Below are 21029 nucleotides of genomic sequence, written 5' to 3' on the forward strand. Positions count from 1 at the left end.
TTCCGTGCGCCCTGGTTTCCGTCACAGTGTCCTGTTGCACCAGAAGCGGTTTAGTCCTTCTGGCCACACGACCCGGAAAGCTGTCTGCGGACAGACTTCCGGGTTGGCGCCATCGCCGAATGGCGGACTCCCTCCGAGCTCCGGAGGGAGCCGGCTCGGCAGGGGCTGGGTTTTACCGCACCGGCGATGCGGGGACCCTTAGAAACCACGGCCACGGGGGCCGTGGACTTGGAGACTCGGCTAGCACCGCTAGCGCCCTCCCGACTCGTGAAGGAGCCTTTTTAAAGGCTACGGATCGGGTGCCGGGGAGAAGCGTGGTGCTTTGAGTCCTCTGCCATCCCTGCCGAGCGAAGCCGCATGCCATCCGGCGGAGAGCGCTGACTTCTTCCATTGAGAATTTGGACTTTTAACAACAACCCGTGAGTAAATTGGAAATCGGGTTTAAAAGAAGAAAAATTTTTGGGATTTGAGACGAGCGGGGGGGGATCTAAAAAGGAAGTCAGTCCCCCTCCCTATTGTAGACATTTTAAAACAAGGATTGGGAAGCCAAGGCCCAAAAAGAACGGTATCTTTGCTAAATTAAGAATTCCATGATGGGAAAGTACAAGAATTGTGCTGGAGGAAGAATTGAAGGAGAAGGAAAATGCACCCCCCTCCCTGGGAACCGGGGCGATTGAGGAGTGAGCCTGGTGAAAAGAGCCGGTGATTTTGACAGCTGTCAAAGTAGCTGTCAAAGTCGGAATATTAAAGAGGATTTTATTACAAGGACCTTGCTGGTCAAATTTGTTACAACTTGATATAATTTGTTAAGACTTGAATACAAAATGGCGAAAATACGGAGAACAATCGGATTTTTGGAAACAAAGTTACAACAACCCCCCTAGAGGAGTTTCGGGACATTACAAAGATGGGCGTAAGCCGGGAAAAATACAACACTCCGGAATTTCACAGAACTGGTTATCTCCTGGGAAAGCTGCAAAACGGAAACTGAATCTTGTCTACAGGGTGTTTAGACTAAAAGGAGACAACAGAATACCTTACTGAAGAAGGAAGGGACTGAACGCAAGTTTTTGTTCCTGAATAACAACAACCCATGTAGAGTTACTAAACTTCTGAATAAGAAAGTTTTAGCAGCGGAACAAGAGGAAGCTGGACTATAACCTTGAAAGAACAATGGGGGGAATTTTATAATTTGACATTTTTAAAGATTTAGGAATTAATTTTTAAAGAAAGTAATCCTAGAAATGGGAAATAATTCTGCAAGGAGTTGGGGGAAAAATGGGATTGATGGACTTAAGATTTCCAGGCTGGAAACATAGATTGGAGGATAAGGGAAATTAAACCGGGGAAGGGGAGGGAGAATTAGAATCCAAAGGCTTGCAACTATTTTCTGAACTGGTTTTCTTTTTTCTAATATATTTTTTATTTTTTTATACTTTTATTCTGTGTGCTTTTACTTTAATGGGAAAAAAGGGGGACATTGTGGAAAGAAAAGGGGGTGGGCTATGGGGAGAGATCTTTTGCTTTTTTTTTATCAAGGGTGTTGCATAAGGTTTGTATAAATTTAAATTTGAACAATGGGGTATATAAATTGTGCTTTAAATCAGAAATAGAACTTGTGGAAACAACAATATGAAAGGGGAATACAGTAGGGGTGGGGGAAGGGGGGAGTCCCAGAAAGTGGATGTTTGAAAATAAGGTTCTGAATGTATCCTCATAATTTCTTTTCTTCTCTTTCTGTATTTTGGAAACTTCAATAAATATTATTTAAAAAAAAAAAAAAAAAGGAAAGCTGTCTGCGGACAAACACCGGCTCCCTTGGCCTGAAAGCGAGATGAGCGCTGCAACCCCATAGTCGCCTTGGACTGGACTGAACCGTCCAGGGGTCCTTTGCCTTTTTTTTACAGGCAGGCAGGAAGTACCCAATTCTGGCATAGAAGCGGGGTGTGAGTCCTGCCAAGAGGTGACCCTCTAACCACTGTACAACACTGTGCTACAGGGAGGAGAGAGCTGGATGAAGATGGCGATTTTAGTACCTTCCCTTCACCATAAGGTAGCTTACCACAATCTAAAATAAAGTTTAAAACAACTTGCAATCACAAAATTTGTCCTTAAAAAATGCACATCTTGGGTGTCAAAAGGTCTTAGGGTGTGTCTTCCACATTTGCAGAAAACTGTAAAAGTTTCCAGGCAGAAATTCCCCTTCCTCTTGCCCCCATTGCACTTAATTATTACAGGTTTATTACAAAGTAGAGACATCACCTTGCCAACAAAGGTCCGTATAGTTCAAGCTATGGTTTTCCCAGTAGTGATGTATGGAAGTGAGAGCTGGACCATAAAGAAGGCTGATCGCCAAAGAATGGATGCTTTTGAATTCTGGTCTGGAGGAGACTCTGGAGAGTCCCATGGACTGCAAGAAAATCAAACCTCTCCATTCTGAAGGAAATCAGCCCTGAGTGCTCGCTAGAAGGACAGATCCTGAAGCCGAGGCTCCAATACTTTGGCCACCTCTTGAGAAGAGAAGACTCCCTGGAAAAGACCCTGATGTTGGGAAAGATGGAGGGCACAAGGAGAAGGGGACGACAGAGGACGAGATGGTGGGACAGTGTTCTCGAAGCTCCCAGCATGAGGGAGGCAGTGGAAGACAGGAGTGCCTGGCGTGCTCTGGTCCAGGGGGTCACGAAGAGTTGGACACGACTAAATGACTAAACAACAACCTTACAGGTTTTTAACAAGCGACATTAAGAAAACAACAAGGTGCAACTTGACAAAGTCAGCAGATCAGTGCAGGAAGGTAGTTTACCTAACGCAGCTGGAAAAAAAACAAAACAGCATTAAAGAAGGAGTTAATTAATTCCTGAGGCTCCCATTCTGAGCTGATGAATCATACCTCTTTTGCGATCGTGTCTTTCAGGGGCTTAATGAACAATCATAAAAAGGTTTTTTTTATGCAGATGGAATCTGCTTCTTGAAGAAAAGCAAGGCACTTCCTATCCCCCCCATGTAAAGTGTGAGAAAGGCGACATGACAGATGAGCAGAAAATGATGCACAGCATCTAGAAATGTTTTTCTCCCTCGCTCAAGACACTGGAATTATCCATCTGTCCCTCCTTCTGAATGATCTATCCCTCACTCAGGATTATTACTGTGACACTGGAATTATCTACCTGTCCCTCCTTCTGAATGATCTATCCTTCGCTCGGGATTATCACTATGACACTGGAATTATCTACCTGTCCCTCCTTCTGAATGATCTGTCCCTCACTTGGGATTATCACTGTGACACTGGGATTATCCACCTGTCCTTCCTTCGGAATGATCTCTCCCTCCCTCGGGATTATCACTGTGACACTGGGATTATCCACCTGTCCCTCCTGAATGATCTATCCCTCACTCGGGATTATCACTGTGACCCTGGGATTATCCACCTGTCCTCCTTCTGAATGATCTATCCCTTGCTCATAATTATCACTATGACACTGGGATTATCCTCCTGTCCCTCCTGAATGATCTATCCCTCGCTCGGGATTATCACCATGACGCTGGAATTACCCACTTGTCCCTCCTTCTGAATGCTCTATCCCTCGCTCGGGATTATCGATATGACACTGGAATTAGCCACCTTTCCCTCCTTCTGAATGATCTGTCCCTCGCTTGGGATTATCACTGTGACCCTGGGATTATCCACCAGTCCCTCCTCCTGAATGATCTATCCCTCACTCGGGATTATCACTATGACACTGGAATTATCCACCTGTCCCTCCTGAATTATCTATCCCTCGCTCAGAATTATCACTACGACACTGGAATTATCCACCTATCCCTCCTTCTGAATGATCTGTCCCTAGCTCAGAATTATCACTATGACACTGGGATTATCCACCTGTCCCTCCTGAATTATCTGTCCCTCGCTCAGAATTATCACTATGACGCTGGGATTATCCCCCTGTCCCTCCTTCTGAATGATCTATAGCTCACTCGGGATGATCACTAGGTGTGCCGACTCAGGAGGGAGATTGGGGGGGGACTGATGTTGCACGTCACATCCACGGGTCTTGTGCGACATCGAGCATGATGCCCGGTAGCTCCTGCGCCTCCTGCCATGGAGGGGAAGCAGCCTCCAGCTCACAAGAGAAGGCGAAACCACATTCCTGGGCATTGCACGCAACAGGGTGGTGACGTCACATGCAATGCCCAGACTAACATTGTGGAGGCTCCTTCCCCCGCTAGCAAATATTGGGGGACTCTAAGGGGTTCAGCCCCTCTGAATCGGCGCCCCCAGATTATCACCCTCCCTAGATGTAGCTGTGTTTGGTTCTCCTTTTGACTAAACCCACGCTCTTCCTCCCCACGATGAGCTCCGGGATTCTCTAGTAACAGGTCCAGACAATTTATGCCGTCAGCGGGCAGCTATTGCATGTCACGGAGGAGTTGGCAGACAAAGATTAAATGATCAAATGAAGATTTAATAGAGAAGTGGGCAGAAGAGGACATCTGGTCTTCGCAGGGCAACGCAGTCACTGTTAGGCCTGGGATTTTTGGGGAAGGGCGGGGGGAAGGCAGGCAATTGGTAGAAGCCGTCTCTTAAACACTCAGCAAATTGCTTTTCAGCATGAGAGTGTCTTGTTTTGCTGATAGCAGGAAAAGAGAGCAGAGTAACTCAGAACAAGATGGCAAAGTCCAGCAAGTTACTGACATATTTATGACTCGGCTGGAGAAAGGATGGTGTTTAATAGCCGGGGGGGGTGGGGAGCAACAAAGCTGCAGAAGAAAACAATTTGGCGGGGGCCCCGGGCTTGCTGGGCATCAACAACCGCTATTTCATGATCGATAGCAGGAATCACAAGTTTTACAGGAGGGAGCGCATGGAGGGAAGAGGTTCTGGAGGACGCCGTCGGCGGATTAAAACCTTGGGAAGCAGCTATTTTTGAGCTGCACAGCGGCCAGCCGAATTTATGTTTTTACACTTGGCTCTCCAAGATTTCAGGTGGGAGTTTTTCTCCCAGCACCAATTGAAGATGCCAAGGCTGGGTGTTCATCAGAATGCGGATGATACCCAGCTCTACCTCTCTTTCAAATCAGAACCAGTGAAGGCGGTGAAGGTCCTGTGTGAGTGCCTGGAGGCAGTTAGAGGATGCCTGAGTTCTAGATTCAGATCACCAGTGTTTTAAGCAATGATTCTTCAACATCAACTTCGTTGGACTGGTCATGTTGTGCGGATGCCTGATGATCGTCTTCCAAAGCAACTACTCCATTCTGAACTTAAAAACGGAAAGCGTGATGCTGGTGGTCAACAAAAGAGGTTTAAAGACTCTCTCAAGGCAAATCTCAAAAAATGTAGTATAAACACTGACAACTGGGAAACACTGGCCTGCAAGCGCTCCAGTTGGAGAACAGCCTTTGCCAAAGGTGTTGTGGGCTTTGAAGACACTCGAACTCAGGACGCGAGGGAGAAACGTGCTAAGAGGAAAGCACGCTTGGCAAACCCTCACTGTGATCAACTCCTGCCCGGAAACCTCTGTCCTCACTGTGGAAGGATGTGTGGATCCGGAATTGGCCTCCGCAGTCACTTACGGACTCACTGTTAAAACCATGTTTATGGAGGACAATCTTACTCGGCTATGAGGGATAGGAGAAGGAGAAGGAGATGAAGAAGAGGAGGGGGAGGAGGAAAAGGAAAAACAGGAACAAGAAGAGGATGAAGAAGAGGATGAGGAGGAGGAACCATGGTGGGAGGGAAGGAGGTCCGAAGCTTCGAAAGAAGCTTTTGTTTTAATGTTTGAAATGGATAAAAGTTTAAACTTATAAAACCATGTAAAACCAATAAAAAGCTTTGTAAAAAAGAAAGTGAGGTCAGAGAGGGTGGGGCAATGCTTTCCCCGGATCGGGTGCCTGCCTGCAAGGCGACAGAAAACATCATATGCAGCAGAAGGTCGCTTACAATATGTATCATCCCTCCCCTTTAAAGCTTTGATGGCGACAAAGAGTGTTCTCTCTCACTTTGCCCTCCTTTAATTCTCATTAAAACACAACCCGTGGCAAGGCAGACGGCTGCCTGCCCCCCAGCTCTGCTCTTCACAACAGCACCACCAGCAGCAACAAAAAAAATGCATAATTTTCAGCTCTGAGGACAGAGATTCCCTGGGGACTGCAGCTCAGACCTTGAAAAAGAACGAGGTGGTTTGTGCGGTGGATTGTAGACGGCCTTCTGACATCTCCAGGAAAATACGGCTGCGTGCGCTTTTGCTGGGAATTTGCTTAAAGTTGTATGTCAGGAGGTAGTGGGTGGGTGGGACACAGGGGCATTTGCCGCTGCTCTGACTGGCAGCAGCTGTCTCAAGTAGTGTGAATTTCAGGAGTTGTGTCCTTTTTTATTAAAAAAAAGAGCAAATTATTCATTTGGTTTTTCAAAATACAGCCTGACATTCACATATCCAACATGCAACATGAAAAATTTACTGGACTTCCCCTCCTCCCTTTTGTGGGTCCGCCATCAAACAGACAAACAAACAAACACCTTTATTGGCATCACAGTACGCGGGTGGCGCTGTGGGTTCAACCACAGAACCTAGGACTTGCCGATCAGAAGGTCGGCGGTTCGAATCCCCGTGACAGGGTGAGCTCCCGTCCCAAAAGGAACTTTTGTTATTGCCAAATGCCAATGCGTTTGCATTATTAAGTTTCGTTATGGATAAAAAATCGTTTTAAGTTAGAGCTTAATAATGATTTCACTCTTAATATACCGTACTTCTTCTTAATTGTATTTCACTATTCATATACTTCTTCTTAATTGTATTTCAGTTCAACAATGACTTTGATAAAATACATGTTTTGCTAGGTGCAAATGGCTCTAGATACCTATTAGGTCCATAAATTACCATTTACCTAAATCTGGCCCTGGTAGCAAGTACTAGGGAGATAAAGGAGTTATATGAAATAGGGGTTATTGAAAAAGCTGCAGTAGAAAAGGTTACTAATAAGACCCACAGAGGGGAAGGTGGGAAGTCCAGATATTCAGAGGAATCTTTAAATGTCCATGTATATGGTTGTATTGTTATAATTTTATACTTGTAAAATCAAATAAAAATATTTTGGGGATAAGCAAGCAAGCAAGCATTTTATATTTTATTTTATTTATTTTCTGAATCAACAAAATAAGCCAGACACAAAGGAGTGTAAAGAAACACAGCCACAGCAGGCTGAGAGAAGCACGATAAGGTTGGGCATTGCTGCTGAACTTCATGTTCCGAAACATTACCAATAAATAAATAAATACACATTTTCCCATAAATTGGTTTGGGTTTTTCCCATTGTTGTTGTTCCTGTTGATATCATGTATTTTGTGCTTTTATATGGTGTTTCTTGGTTGTGAACAGCCCTGACATCTGCAGATGAAGGACAGTATATTATTATTATTATTATTAATAATAATAATAATAATAATAATAATAATAATAATAATAATATCAACAACAACAACATCTGTATTGGGAGAGACTTTGGTGATATGGCAGCATGAGCAAAACAAAATTTGGTACCCTTCCCTTAAATATTTATTATTTTCTCAATAATTTCTTTTTGTACAATTGCTTTTTTTAATTGATCTTCTCAGTAGGTACCCTCAGAATTTTAAGGTTAGGTGTGTTTTATTTATTTATTTGGCAACTGCTGACTGCAACCATCTTTCAGACATTCTTAAATGCCTGTCCTTATAATGTTAACGTTTTTGGAAACCGCTTACAGGTTTTTCTTTCGGTTAAGCAGTATAGCGATTTTGTTCGATAAATCAAATAAATCCATCGAACTCTGGCAATACCCCTCACTTGTCTGGACAGAGGACTGAGAGGGGCGTGTGTACAATGGTCATATTTTCATTCGTTGCCCCGCCCACTTTGGCCACTGGCCCTGCCCACCATTGCTAAGTGGCCCCTGGAGGGAACAGTGGCCCTCAGACTGGACTGAGAAAGGTTCCCTGGCCCTGATTTCAATTCTGTGTTTGGGGAAAATCTAAGCACTGGGATATATTCTTCATAGAATCACAGAATTGCAGAGCTGGAATCCTCAGAATTTTGCAATTCTATGATTCCATGCACCAAACACCCTAAACTGCCTCTCCTGGGTGCTCACCAGTGGTTCCCAGTTCAGCCCAGTTCAGTTCAGCTGGGAACTGGCTGCCTTCTCTTTGTAATAATCAAACATGCCTAAAAGCATATTGTGTTGTTTTGCCTGTTGCCGTACAAATTAAATCCCGGTGTGTCTGCGTTCTAGCTGAGAGGATCTTTGCATTCCTCCACCGACCTAGGAGCAGAGTCCAGAGGATGCTGCAGGAGGGTCTCCATGGCAACCGCCTCCAGGGCCAAAGGGGCCAGCCAATCAGCTGTGCCTAGGGATAAGGATGCGACTGGCTGCCACAGGGGACCAGGGTTACAGGAGAGCTGGCTGGCATCTTGAGCAGATATGGTACTGGCATGTCGGGAAACCCCACAGAGTTTCTGGGCTGTGTCCAACTCTGTCTTACTCAGAGTAGACCTAAGTCAGTCATGCCCGTTCATTTCAGAGGTCCCGTTCCGAGTAGGGCTAACGTCTCTTGCGTCTAAGGCAGGGGTCAGCAAACTTTTTCAGCAGGGGGCTGGTCCACTGTCCCTCAGACCTTGTGGGGGGGGGGCGGACTATATTTTGAAGGGAAAAAAATGAACGAATTCCTGTGCCGCACAAATAACCCAGAGATGCATTTTAAATAAAAGCACACATTCTGCTCGTGTAAAAACACCAGGCAGGCCCCACAAATAACCCAGAGATGCATTTTAAATAAAAGGACACATTCTACTCATGTGAAAACACGCTGATTCCTGGACCGTCCACGGGCCGGATTTAGAAGGCGATTGGGCCGGATCCGGCCCCCAGGCCTTAGTTTGTCTACCCATGGTCTAATGACAGCAACAAAAAAGGGTTTTTTACCTCCCTAAAAAAGAGCTGAACCCCCCCCCCAAAACAGGGGTAGATCACTGCCAGTTTTTAATTCTGAAAGTAGATCGCAGTCTCTTGAGAGTTGGCCACCCTGATCTAAAGGATCTACTACTCCCTTCCCATTGAAGAGCCTTTAGGCTTGCGAGGCTAAATGCTGTCCCCTCTGCAGAGACACCAAAGGCAGATTCTCACACATTCCATTTCAAACCCGTTTGTGTGTCTGCAATCAAGAAAACACACAGAAAAGCTCAAGATGCACGTTGATCAACCCACACTTAGCTATTATCTCTGAGAAACGGAGAAAATAACAGGATACATTTATAAGAATTCTTCAAACTTACACGACCCCTTAAAAATTAGCTGATGAAGGTGAATACAGTGGTACCTCGAGTTACATACACTTCAGGTTACATGCGCTTCTGGTTACAGACTCCGCTAACCCAGAAATAGTGCTTCAGGTTAAGGTCGTTTCCGTGTGCTGCTCTGGTTCGCCAGAAGCGGCTTAGTCCTGCTGGCCACATGACCCAGAAGCTGTACGCCGGCTCCCTCGGCCAATAAAGCGAGATGAGCGCCGCAACCCCAGAGTCGGCCACGACTGGACCTAATGGTCAGGGGTCCCTTTACCTTTTACCTTTATGATATATTAAGAGTAAAATCATTATTAAGCTCTAGCTTAAAATGATTTTTTATTCATAACAAAACTTAATAATTCAAACACCTTGGCATTTGGCAATAACCAAAGTTCCTTTAGAAACACACTTTACAAAAATTGAAACGTGCTATAACACGAAATAATAATTGTAGGTTTTATTTTATTTGTTATCTTATATTTTGGAAATGCACATTCAGGGGTTTTTTCCCTTTAATTTTTTTGGGGGCCCCCAAGAATGTGGGCCCCTAAGCTATAGCTTGTTTAGGCTGCATTTTAATGTTTCGATGTTTTAATGTTGTATTTTAATCTTGTTCTTAAGTTGTATTCATTCAATTTGTTTTTATTATTGCTTGTTAGCCGCCCTGAGCTGGGGAGGGCGGGGTATAAATAAAATGTATTATTATTATTATTATTATTATTATTATTATTATTATTGGTAAATCCGGCACTGATTTCAAATCCTGCCAATGTTTCCATTCCTTTGCTTTATCAACCAACCAGCCACGCGTCCGGAGAAAGCGCATTCTCCCGGCAAGTTGCTAGCCCTCATTGTTCCTCTCTCTCTCTCTCCCCCCCCCCCCCCGTCTCCATCACTCCTTTTCCTGCCCCGCCCCCTGGCAACTCCGCGGCCAATGGGGAAGGCCGGGTGGAATTCAAAAATCCTGCCTAGCACCTGCGAAGGGCGAGGGCGCCTCCTCTGCAGATGATGGAGCCGGAGGAGATGCGGTCTGGCCGGGCGGCGGCGGCAAGGGCGCCTTGAAGAGCCGGGGATGCGCCGCGCGGAGACACCTGCCCGCTCCTTCCGCGCCCAGGTGGGCGCACGCAGCATCCTCGCCTGCCAGAGGGAAAGGTGAGTGGTGATGCTCTGTGGCTTTGGCTAAGGAGCCCCCAGGGAGGGACCACCCAAGTCCGGGCTGGCGGGTGCAGCAAGCAGGGTACCAGGAGAGGGAGACGGGTGCCGGGTGCCAGCCCCGCCGGGCACACCCAGTTTTTGGGAAGGTAGTAGGGGGACGCTGCCAGTCGGAGCAGGGGAGAGAAGAGGCTGAGCAAGTTTTTGCTCAGAGTAGACCCAGTGGAATTTATTTATTTTTTGCTATTTTTATTAAAGATTTTCTTGATTTACAGAAGTATGCGTAATGTCTCTCTCTCTTGTATTTTTCCCCATGTAACATTTTTACGAATCAGTTTCCTCTGTTGAGACATTAGGAAGAAAAGGGGGAGAGGGGTGGACGATGGGTGGGATGAGGTGGGGTCGGGTGTCGATGTTTCTATTTTCTTAATGTATGTAGGGGGACCCAGTGGAATTGATGGACGCAGGGGTGGCAACCTGAATGAAATATTTAGGGGGGACGGCGGCGGCGAAGGGAAGCTAAATTTGTTTAAACTAGTGGCCAATTTGTAAAAAAATGAAGATTTTTTAAAAAGAAAGATTTGGCATGTGTGTGTGTGTGTATAGGTGTGTGTGTGTGTGGGGGGGCGAACAGAGAAGCCGCACCCTGCATAATCAGTCCATAGCTGTCAACTGTTTTCCCTTTTTTTTAAGGGAAATCCCCTTATTCCGAATAGGATTCCTCGCAAGTAAAGGGAAAAGTTGTCAGCTATGAATCAGTCCTACGCACAACATTTGAATGGCAGTGCCCATCAGCTTGAGTTGGGTGTGGGTGAACTGGCCCCATCCAATATTTTACAGGGGGGGAGGCTTCTATAGATGGACACAAGTTTCTCCATGCCTGCCAACTTCACTGGGTCAGCTCTGAGCAGGACCGAACTCTGACGCAGCCGGGGGTGCCGACTTGAATTAAAAAATGGGGAGGGGTGGCGCAAGTAACCCCCACATCACATAACCTATCGCAAGGCACATGTACACCATTTGAATTGCAATTCACTTGGGGGGGACTCCACCCACTCAAATATTTTTTGGGGGGAGTGTCAAGGGACCTCAACCCCCTTCTAAGGATTTGGCACAATGTGTATTCTTTTTTTGGCGGGGGGATTGTGGTGGTGGAAGAAGGAAGGTGAATAGACGCTGGGAAGAGAAAGTAAAAGTTTCACCCATGGGGAAGACGGAGGCACTCTCAGCACCCAAATGGAACTTTTTGGGGCGCCCTAGTCTTTTTCCATTTCTTTAATTTAGCCCCCCCATTCTTTATGATCACGCTTTCATTCAGGGATGTCGAATAACTTACCAAAAAATAAATTAAAAATCATTCAGTCGGAAATCTAACAATAGCACACATCAAAATCATCCTCCTATTAGTTATAAAGGTAAAGGGACCCCTGAACATTAGGTCCAGTCGTGGCCGACTCTGGGGTTGTGGCGCTCATCTCGCTTTATTGGCCGAGAGAGCCGGCGTACAGCTTCCAGGTCATGTGGCCAGCAGGACTAAGCCGCTTCTGGCAAACCACAGCAGCGCACGGAAACGCTGTTTACCTTCCCGCCGGAGGGGTACCTATTTATCTACAGTGGTACCTCGGGTTACATACGCTTCAGGTTACATACGTTTCAGGTTACAGACTCCGCTAACCCAGAAATAGTGCTTCAGGTTAAGAACTTTGCTTCAGGATGAGAACAGAAATCGTGCTCCGGCGGCACGGCAGCAGCAGGAGGCCCCATTAGCTAAAGTGGTGCTTCAGGTTAAGAACAGTTTCAGGTTAAGTACCACCGTACTTGCACTTTGACGGGCTTTCGAACTGCTAGGTTGGCAGGAGCAGGGACCGAACAACGGGAGCTCACCCCATTGCGGGGATTCGAACCGCCGACCTTCTGATCGGCAAGTCCTAGGCTCTGTGGTTTAACCCACAGCGGCACTCGCATCCATACCTATTAATTATACATAACAGTATATACTTTTGTCCCTACTAATTTACCCTATTTCCCCCCCCCCGTCCTCCCTCCCCTTTAACTTCTTCTCAAAACGTCTTCTCTCTTCAGATCTTTAACCATGTGCTCAGATTATTCATTCTAATTTGGATGCTTGGGTTGGCTTCTTGAGGTGCCCAAGTGACCCTACTTTCCAGGCAGAGGTCGTCTGCTTGAGTGTGTAGCTCCTTCTCAAGTTATCCAAGCTTACCTGGGGAACTACATTTGCAGATGACACCCAGCTCTACCTCTCCTTTAAATCAGAACCAGCGAAGGCGGTGAAGGTCCTGTGTGAGTGCCTGGAGGAGGTTGGAGGATGGATGGCGGCTAACAGATTGAGGTTAAATCCTGATAAGACAGAAGTACTGTTTTTGGGGGACAGGGGGTGGGCGGGTGTGGGGGATTCCCTGATCCTGAGTGGGGTAACTGTGCCCCTGAAGGACCAGGTGCGCAGCCTGGGAGTCATTCTGGACTCACAGCTGTCCATGGAGGTGCAGGTTAACTCTGTGTCCAGGGCGGCTGTCTATCAGCTCCACCTGGTATGCAGGATGAGACCCTACCTGCCTGCAGACTGTCTCACCAGAGTGGTGCATGCTCTGGTTATCTCCCGCTTGGACTACTGCAATGCGCTCTACGTGGGGCTACCTTTGAAGGTGACCCGGAAACTGCAATTAATCCAGAATGTGGCAACTAGACTGGTGACTGGGCGTGGCCGCTGGGACCACATAACACTGGTCCTGAGAGATCTGCATTGGCTCCCAGTAAGTTTCCGAGCACAATTCAAAGTGTTGGTTCTGACCTTCAAAGCCCTAAACGGCCTTAGCCCAGTATACCTGAAGGAGTGCCTCCACCCCATCGTTCTACCCGGACACTGAGATCCAGCGCCGAGGGCCTTCTGGCGGTTCCCTCCCTGCGAGAAGTGAGGTTGCAGGGAACCAGGCAGAGGGCCTTCTCGGTAGTGGCACCCACCCTGTGGAACACCCTCCCTTCAGATGTGAAGGAAATAAGCAGCTATCCTATCTTTAAAAGGCATCTGAAGGCAGCCCTGTTCAGGGAAGTTTTTAATATTTAATGCTGTACTGTTTTTACCAATTGATTGGGAGCCGCCCAGAGTGGCTGGGGAAACTCAGCCAGATGGGCGGGGTATAAATAATAAATTATTATTATTATTATTTGCTTAATGATAGGGGCACCTGCCTACCTGCAGAATGTCCCTGGTTCCATCCCGTTTAGGGCTGGAAATGTCCTCTGCCTAAAACTCTGGGCAGTGCCAGAATCTAGGTGCTCTGATAGGTCCCCACGTTCCTCCACAACCCGCCCCACTTCCCTCTGCTGGTTGCTAAGGGCATCCGTCAACATCCTCCGTGGGCTGTTCTGCAGATGGAGGTGTATGCAAGAGAGAAAGAAAGAAAGAAAGAAAGATATCTATGAATCAGCAAAGATCAGCTCCCCTGTCCATCAACCTCCGACAGGGCTCACACACATGGCCCTTTCTCCCTCCATAATCAGCTCTCACAACGGAACGTATTTCTACTGCTGCACTCATTAGAAACACAAAAGAAATGAACAAATCCCATTAAGAACTCGGGGGAGTTTGGCAAAACCTACCTGGGGGCGACAGAGATCCTTTGCGAATCAATTAGTCTCTTTTGCTATACTTGAAGCAGCCTGTTTCTTGCTTGATACATGCACAATTTCGTTTTTCTGTATTCTTCCTCCTTTAAGTGTGGGTTGTGTGTTTTTTACTCTGCATTTTTGAAACACGGCACCCACAGGTTGGTCCCAGATGAAAAACCACCAGGGGGTGTTTTGTGGGTGTGCCTGCATTTAGAATTATCCATTACTCGCTTGTGTTTTTATATTCACACCCCTATGCATTATATACATGCATTTTCCCTTTCGGGAGGCAGCGAAGAATTATTCTCCCTGGGAGCTAAAACACAGCTAATTAAAAACAAGATTTCCAGGTATGAGTCTGCCGAGTTAGGGATAGAATCCAAATGACCTAAGGAAGGCTTGGGCGGGGGCAGATATGAGTCAGCCTTCTTGTCACACATGGCTCTGTCCAGCAGCCTAGGATGCAAGCTTCCAAACCACATAGGAATCTTCGCCAGGCAGAGTGGAAATATTGTACAGCGGTACCTCGGGTTAAGAACTTAATTCGTTCTGGAGGTCTGTTCTTAACCTTAAACTGCTCTTAACCTGAGGGACGCGGGTGGCACTGTGGGTTAAACCACAGAGCCTAGGACTTGCCGATCAGAAGGTCGGCGGTTCGAATCCCCGCAATGACGGGGTGAGCTCCCGTTGCTTGGTCCCTGCTCCTGCCAACCTAGCAGTTCGAAAGCACACCGGTGCAAGTAGATAAATAGGTACCGCTCCAGCGGGAAGGTAAACGGCGTTTCCATGCGCTGCTCTGGTTCGCCAGAAGCGGCTTAGTCCTGCTGGCCACGTGACCCGGAAGCTGTACGCCGGCTCCCTCGGCCAATAAAGCGAGATGAGCGCCGCAACCCCAGAGTCGGTCACGACTGGACCTAATGGTCCTTTACCACTTTAGCTAATGGGCCTCCCGCTGCCACTGCTCTGCCGCCACGCAATTTCTGTTCTCATCCTGAAGCAAAGTTCTTAACCCGAGGTACTATTTCTGGGTTAGCGGAGTCTGTAACCTGAAGCGTCTGTAACCCGAGGTAGCACTGTACTAGTAAGATCTTTCATGCTGGCTGAGGATGCTCAACCAAGGATACCTTTCATATGTCAGGATAGCTCAGGGTCTGCCTTTGAAGGTGACCCGGAAACGACAACTAATCCAGAATGCGGCAGCTAGAGTGGTGACTGGGAGCGGCCGCCAAGACCACATAACACCGGTCTTGAAAGACCTACATTGGCTTCCCAGGACGTTTGCAAGCACAATTCAAAGTGTTAGTGCTGACCTTTCAGTCCCTAAATGGCCTTGGCCCAGTAGACCTGAAGGAGCGTCTCCACCCCCATCGTTCTGCCCGGACACTGAGGTCCAGCTCCGAGGGCCTTCTGGCGGTTCCCTCCCTGCGAGAAGTGAGGTTGCAGGGAACCAGGAAGAGGGCCTTCTTGGTGGTGGCGCCCACCTTGTGGAACGCCCTCCCATCAGACGTCAAGGAAATAAACAACTACCTGACTTTTAGAAGACATCTGAAGGCAACCTTGTTTAGGGAAGTTTTTAATGTCTGATGTATTTTTTATATTCTGTTGGGAGCCATTATTATTCCAGGTGAGAGTCTGCAGGCTCCAAGTTTAGGGACAGAATCCAAACAACCTGCTCATGGGGTTCTCCGCATCTCACTCGTTCTCTGGGATACCTGATCTTCTTTTTCCAGCACCACCTACGCAATTGCAATGGGATGTTCCTGCCCTCTCTTCGCTTTGGAGCCCTGCTGAGGCGGCAGAAAATCTCCGCTGCTTTCAGTTCACATCGTTGCGGCCGCTTCCTGATTTGCCAGGATTGAATCCTGAAAGGAATCCTAATGCGATGACGGCAGGATGCCATTGATTCCTTTCTGAGCTGGGTTTTAATCAATGTACTTGTGATCCCCCGATGTCACTGTTAATCTGAAAGGAGAGAAATTCTTCCCTTCTTTGAACCGAAAACTCTTGTAACTTCTTCCTTGGCCAATTCTAACTTAATCTTTTTTTTTTTTTTTTTTTAAATGGCAAGCAGGAGAAATAGAGAGCGGTGCAATCTACGGGGCAATACAGTGGTACCTCGGGTTAAGAACTTAACTCGTTCCAGAGGTCCGTTCTTAACCTGAAACTGTTCTTAACCTGAAGCACCACTTTAGCTAATGGGGCCTCCCGTTGCTGCCGTGCCACTGGAGCCCGATTTCTGTTCTCATCCTGAAGCAAAATTCTTAACCTGAAGCACTATTTCTGGGTTAGCGGAGTCTGTAACCTGAAGCGTATGTAACCCGAGGTACCACTGTAATGAAGTGGATCCGATGAAACATGCACTCATCCGCATAAAACTGCCATAAGGTAAAGGTAAAAGGACCCCTGACCATTAGGTCCAGTCGTGACCGACTTTGTGGTTGCAGCGCTCATCTCGCTTTACTGGCCGAGGGAGCCGGCGTACAGCTTCCGGGTCATGTGGCCAGCAGGACTAAGCCGCTTCTGGCGAACCAGAGCAGCGCACGGAAACGCCGTTTACCTTCCTGCCGGAGCGGTACCTATTTATCTACTTGCACTTTGACGTGCTTTTGAACTGCTAGGTTGTCAGGAGCAGGGACCGAGCAACGGGAGCTCACCCCGTCATTGCGGGGATTCGAACCGCCGACCTTCTGACAATTTGAGGATTTTTTACAGTTTTATAACATGCAGATGGAAATATGTGTTGAGAAACCAGAGAAAGGAGCTGAGGGAAGTCCAGGGGTGGGGTGGGAGGTTGGGGGGGGGGGTTGTTTAGGGGGGGGAGGGAGGGGGAAAATGGAGGGAATAATAATAATAATAATGTGGATGGTGTATTTTTGATAAAATTATTGTGTTGGAATATCCAATTTTTTTTTTTAAAAAAGGTGGTTTATAATTAAACTGAGGATGAAGAATAAATGGAGGATGAAGGAGGCCGCAGTTAGGGCTGGAGGCTGGTCCAATCTTCCTTTAATCCCCTCTGCTTCTGCTGCCTCTTTCTCCTGTTCCCCCCCTCCTCCCCACTTGCTTGAAATGAGGCCTTAGGGAAATGACTTCTGCATCTCCAGCGCTGTAATTGACCTGGCAAAATCCGTTGGCAAAGAACTCCTTGCATCTGAGAAGCTTGGCTTGCCTTCAAAGCAAGAGTTTTCGGCACCGGCTCTCCCACCAACCGCTTTGCTGCCGGCCCGCAAGCTGGTCTCTAAAGCAAGACTATGCAGCCCTGGAAATATCTCTGTGTCAGCAGCTCAGGCCCACAATGCTCTGGACCTGAGTGCAGATTGATTTTGCTACCTGGTGTCAAAGTTTGCTCAAAGAAGAAGAGTTTGGATTTGATATCCCGCTTTATCACTACCCGAAGGAGTCTCAAAGCGGCTAACATCCTCCTTTCCCTTCCTCCCCCACAACAAACAGTGACTAGCCCAAGGTCACCCAGCAGCTGCATTGTAGAGGAGCGGGGAATCGAACCCAGTTCCCCAGATTATGAGTCTACTGCTCTTAACCACTACACCACACTGGCTCTCAGCTATTCAGCTAGAATGGTCAGCTAGGGGCCTCCCAAGAAGACAATTTGAAAGCAAAACTGTCTCCTTCTTCCCCGCAGCGACTAACAAATTCCCAGATAGACTGCCTCTGAACATGAAGGTTCTATTTCGCCATTTATTCTTCCATGGATTTGGGCATTGCCACAACGTCTAACAGTTGGTTCCCAGCATTGCACTCAAACAATCTTTGTGCAGAGTAAAGGTAAAGGGACCGCTGACCATTTGGTCCAGTCATGGCCGACTATGGGGTTGCGGCGCTCATCTCGCTTTATTGGCTGAGGGAGCCGGCGTACAGCTTCCAGGTCATGTGGCCAGCATGACTAAGCCGCTTCTGGAGAACCAGAGCAGCGCACGGAAACGCCGTTTACCTTCCCGCCGGAGCGGTACCTATTTATCTACTTGCACTTTGACGTGCTTTCGAACTGCTAGGTTGGCAGGAGCAAGGACTGAGCAACGGGAGCTCACTCCGTCGCGGGGATTTGAACCGCCGACCTGCTGATCGGCAAGTCCTAGGCTCTGTGGTTTAACCCACAGTGCCACCCACGTCCCTTTTTTGTGCAGAGTAGACCTACTTAAAAATTGACGGTCCTCCTTAACCTTCCTCACAAGCCGACACACAGGAGTTACCGTAAATCCTGCTCAGCTCAATAGGATCCCTCGCAGGCCCATGCCTGAATCCTTTCATTGGCAGGTGATTGACAAGGCGCCCCCCCCCGCCAACTGTCAAATGTCAAATGAGGCCAATTCTGACAAGGATGTGGTCCATGGGGCCAAAAAGGTTTCCCACCTTGGCGCTGCGAGTTTGGCAGTGTTAGTGGGTGGGGTGGGGGAAATGTATACAGTGGCACCTTGGTTCTCAAACTTAATCCGTTCCGGAAGTCCGTTCCAAAACCGAAGCGTTCCAAAACCATGGTGCGCTTTCCCATAGAAAGTAATGCAAAATGGATTAATTCTTTCCAGACTTTGAAAAACAACCCCTAAAACAGCAATTGAACATGAATTTTACAATCTAATGAGACCATTGATCCACAAAATGAAAGCAATAATCAATGTAAAAAGGTAAAGGTCCAGTCATGGCCGACTCTGGGGTTGCAGCGCTCATCTCGCTTTACGGTATTTTACTGGGAGCATGCAAAGGAGGAAGGAAAATAAAGGGGACATCTGGGCGGGTGTGTGGAAAATCAGCTTTTAAATTTGTATTGAATTTGCATTAATTTGGCGACAATTATGGGAAATCAAGAAAAATAATTGGCAAATAAATAAATAAAAAGCTTTCCCACGTGTGCAATAGGACTACAGGCAGAAATGGGGTGACAGGGGGTCGTTCTCCATGTCAGAGGAGTGTCAACAAAAGCAAAATTCCCTGCTCTGCAAAGGGAGCAGATGGAAGCACACCAGAAATAATCGGATTAAATTCTTTTGTGCCAGAATGAATTGTCCTTCCACATGCTCTTCAGGATGGACAGACGGAGGCGGAGCTTGGATTAACTCTTGTTGCAAAATACAGTGGTACCTCGGGTTACATACGCTTCAGGTTACAGGCTCCGCTAACCCAGAAATAGTGCTTCAGGTTAAGAACTTTGCTTTAGGATGAGAACAGAAATCGGGCTCCGGCGGCAGCAGGAGGCCCCATTAGCTAAAGTGGTGCTTCAGGTTAAGAACAGTTTCAGGTTAAGTACGGACCTCCGGAACGAATTAAGTACTTAACCCAAGGTACCACTGTAATACCAGGATGTGCATGCACACAACAAAATGTTGCAGTGGATAGTTCTTCTCCAGAGAAAATCAATTTGCATAAATAATACAACACAGCATTACCACATCACCAATCAATTGTTGTTGTTGTTTAGTCGTTTAGTCGTGTCCGCCTCTTCGTGACCCCCTGGACCAGAGCACGCCAGGCCCTCCTGTCTTCCACTGCCTCCCGCAGTTTGGTCAGACTCGTATTAGTAGCTTCGAGAACACTGTCCAACCATCTTGTCCTCTGTCGTCCCCGTTTCCTTGTGCCCTCCATCTTTCCCAGCATCAGGGTCTTTTCCAGGGAGTCTTCTCTTCTCATGAGGTGGAAGAAGTCTTGGAGTCTCAGCTTCAGGATCTGTCCTTCCAGTGAGCACTCAGGGCTGATTTCCTTCAGAATGGAGAGGTTTGATCTTCTTGCAGTCCATGGGACTCTCAAGAGTCTCCTCCAGCACCAGAATTCAAAAGCATCCATTCTTTAGCGATCAGCCTTCTTTATGGTCCAGGATGATGGGAGTTGTAGTCCAACAACATCTGGGGACACACAGGTTGAGAACCGCTGGTCTAGGATGCCAGCCAACCTGCCAGGCCCCCTCTGAAAAGGCTCCATTTCACCTCCCCTTTTCCACCCCCCTCCTCCAACAGGCATTGATCTGTGGCAGCTTAGCATGTTCAGTCTGTGTACTCCCCCCCCAAAGAATTCTGGGAACTGTAGTTTGCAAAGGGCGCTGGGAAATGGTGGTCTGTGAGGGGCACAGTACAGTGCCCAGGATTTTTTCACTGGTAGCGTTGCCACATTTGTTTGGGCAAAATACAGGACTGGGGTGGGGTTTTCCCACCAGGTGCTGAATTAACTTCAAAGCACATGAAAATGTTATATAGATGGTATCTAACACTGAGTAAATTGGCAGAAATGTATAAATCTAAATCAAATAAGTGTTGGAAATGCAAAGAGAACGAAGGTATTTTTTTAAATCATATGTGGTGGTCTTGTAAGGTTAAGGCTTACTGGGAAATGATATACAATGAATGGAAAACAATGTTCAAAATAACATTTGTAAACAGCAAAACCCAGAAGCTTTCCTTTTTGGGAATTATAGGGCCAGAACTACCCAAATTTATTCATTTGTGCGACCACAGCGGCAAAAATGTTCTTTGCCCAAAAATGGAACGAAGAAGAAGTCCCAGCAAAAGAAGAATGGATACAAAAAATTACGGAATATGCAGAAATGGTGAAACCTACCGGGGAAAAAATAAGAAATCAAGATAGCAGACTTTTAATAAAAAGAATGGAAATGGTTTATTGAATATTTACAAACACACCGTAAACAAGTAAGGACCTTGGCAGGATGTTTGTAATAACCTGCAGTTTCAAAAGAGTTGAATAAATGAATAAGTTAAGTTAATTTAGAATATGCAGGAAATGTAAAAATAGTAATAATTAAGGAACAGCAGAAAGCGGTTGCTGGATGCAACCCGGAGATAAAATAATGGTCATTTATAGTTTATGAAATCCGCAAGACAACCAACCCGAACTGACTAATTTGGATTAACTGAGTCGTGGGCTTCGTCATTCCAGCAGAAGGCGGATGAAGCTCTGTTCCCCCCCTCAAAA

Source organism: Podarcis filfolensis, assembly GCF_964270895.1.
Source record: "Podarcis filfolensis genome assembly, chromosome: 18".
Classification (NCBI taxonomy): domain Eukaryota; kingdom Metazoa; phylum Chordata; class Lepidosauria; order Squamata; family Lacertidae; genus Podarcis; species Podarcis filfolensis.